The sequence below is a fragment of the Heterocephalus glaber genome, unplaced genomic scaffold, assembly GCF_053883595.1.
Source record: "Heterocephalus glaber isolate CG9 unplaced genomic scaffold, H.glaber_assembly_v1.0 deba00000122, whole genome shotgun sequence".
Classification (NCBI taxonomy): domain Eukaryota; kingdom Metazoa; phylum Chordata; class Mammalia; order Rodentia; family Bathyergidae; genus Heterocephalus; species Heterocephalus glaber.
In genome coordinates, this window is record NW_028258138.1 from 76,126,032 (window position 1) to 76,128,990 (window position 2,959).

Sequence of the window (2,959 nt, forward strand, 5' to 3'; positions counted from 1 at the left end):
CTGTATTACTAACACGCACTAAAAAACAGCAGCTTGTGAAACAAACAAAGAATGCTGGCTTTGGATGCTCTAAGCCCAAGCCCAAGCCACAGCTCTGCCATTTGCGACCTCCAAGGCCTTGGTGCAGGACACTCCTGTGCCTCGCTGGTACAATGAGCTCACAGCACTATCTCATGCTGTCAGGCACAGGGAAAGCATCACTGCTTCCTAGCCATTCATCATCTTCTTCCTATTACTATAAAAAAGTTAAGTAAAGTGGCTTATACTTCCATTCCTGGGACGACAGAGTCAGTGAGATAATTGCTCCAACTGAAGCAGTTCTGACATAGGGTTTAAGCCTGCAGGGCTGCATACACCTGGAATTTGACTTATGCCCAAAGGACTCAGAGGAAGAACAGATTAGAGAAATTAAAACGTAGTTAGGCAAGGCCCAGGACATAGCTCAGTGGTGCTGTGCCTACTTCGCAAGTGCAAGGTCCTGAGTTTGATCCATAGTACCAAAAAAAAGTGTAGTAAGGACAACTACTAGGTCCTCTTTTAATCCCAATTAAGAACTATGTGTTACGGACATGTACCAACTCCCCATAATGAGTGTAATCATTATTTAATGCAAAAATGTACTAATAAAAAGAAAATTTTTTAAAATATGAAAGGCAGAAAGAAAATTATTTTTTCTTCCCTACAGGAAAAAATTTAACACATTGAATTTAATAAACATGAAAGTATAAACTATCAATGGGGACTGTTGCCTCGCAAGTGCTGGGATTACAAGTATGAGCCACTGCTCTCAGCTGATTTATTTTTTTTTTAATTTTATTGGTACATTTTAGGTATACAATATAATGATATTCATCATTGGAAATTTGCACCTTTACATAATCTCTCTTGGTTCGTATTTTTCCCCCTTCTCCTGCCCTCCCTTCAACCCCTCCATTCCTCCCTATTTACAAAGACTTTGTTTCCATTTTTTCATTTTCTTATATTAATTCCATAGCTGATTTATTTTTAAAGTGCAAAAGTAATCCATGAAGGAAGAATGAACTTTTCAACAAATGGTACCTGAGCAATTGGACATCCATGGGCAAAAAAGTGGACCCTACCTAGACCTCGCACTTCAATTCACTGACACCCGACTTTTTTTGATCCAGCGTTTGAATTACACAGAAGCTAAGAAACCAGGCCCAGATCTGAACTCCAACATGTCTGCAACAACCCCAGGAATTATCCTGTCTGTGTTATCCTACTTTCAGTACCACTTACTCAAACTGTATAAGTACAGGTGATTTGCATAGGGTTGACATTATTCTCAAAATCATAGCCAATGTGTTAATCACTCCAGGTAAGTACATTACATACAGTATCACTTACATTGTCCTATTTATCCTCACCAAAACTCTGAGGAGAAGTCATTATTATCGTCCCCATTTTGTTGAGTAACTTACCCTAGGTCAAGGAAGCTAATAAATAGAATCAACTAAACCCTAGCTGCCCAGGCACCTGGGCTGTGTGACAGTGCTCTGCGGCTGGCTGTACTAGGGGAACCTGCTGCAGGCCGAACCCGCATCCTAACCACCTTTTTGTAACCCATATTCCACTCTCACCCAAACACCACCTTCTCTCTCATGTGGAGAGGGCATTCTCTCCAGCCCCTGAGAACTGCCAGGAGATGGGAAATTCAAAAACTAGAGAAGAGAGTCTCCAAATCACAGGAGCAGGCAAGATCTAGAAAGCTCTGAGGTCAGGACTGCAACGAATTTCCAGGTATGAGTCAGAGGGTTCATTGAGAGCACCACAACAGTTCCTCTCCAGATAAACATCAGAATGGAAATAAAAATGGCTATCTGATCTATGAAACATGTAAAGGTTAATTCATATGCTTTTTCTGGGGTGGAGGAAGAAGTGGTATGGGGATTTCTAAATTTTAACTTTTTCTAAAATATGTTTAAAAAAAAGTGCTCAAAGCTGATAAACTATCCCTTGTTTCAACCCCTCCCATACTCCTGAAAAGATCACTTTTAAAGCTCACTTGTTTTTCCTTTAGGGATTTACCATTAAAGTTTCCAAATAATGTGCTTAACCTATTATTTTTCAGTTCTGACTTTTTATATTCTTTGATTTCCTTTTGAGAGGACTGAGGATTTAGTTCTCTTATCCCTTCTCTGTCCTTCAACGTCTCAAAATAATTACAGCACAAAAAAGCATCGTTACATTTCCTTTCTTCAACAATTTTTTGTTTTCCTTTATTAGGTATCTTCCCTTCATTTCCTTAGACTTCTTTGTTCCTCTCTGTCCCTCTGTAGATCTGCCCACTCAGATCAGTCTGCCCAGTAAGACTTCAGTAATTTCATTTGGCTCCTTTCCTATTCTTCCTTGACCCCAGCCCAGCTCCCCCCACGCCCCCTTTCTGGGTTGGAGCTTCTTTCTTGGACCTCACACTGTTTCTGGAATCAAGTGTCTCTAGTGCCCTCTGACCAAAGATTAAGGAGACAGGAGCTGGTGGAAAGAATGGGTTGACTCGAAGCCAGCCCCGAAGAGGACAGAGTGGGTGGCCTTTTTGTCTCGCAGCGCCACCTTGAGGTGGCTCAGAAGCATGAAGTACTTTCCTGAAGAAGAAAAGGGGTACAGGCCGGAATACTACCCCGGGGTGGGGTCTTCACTACCTTGCCACACAAGGCTCTTTTTTCTTCTTCTCCAGACATGGAAACAGACCTTGATCTCCTGGACCAAGCTACTTCGTTTTCTTTCGAGACAGACACTTTACTATTCTGCAAGTTAATGCATATATTTTCCGTGAGTTGATGAGATAACAAATGGTATTTACTGCAGAGCTAAAGAAAGGAGGGGCTGTTACAGAGGTCACCAGATGTTCTGGGTCCTAAAGGAAGATCGTTTTAACAGTTAACATCTTAATTATCTAGGTGGTTTTACAGTCACGTGATTAGGATAGGGTGAAGAGACA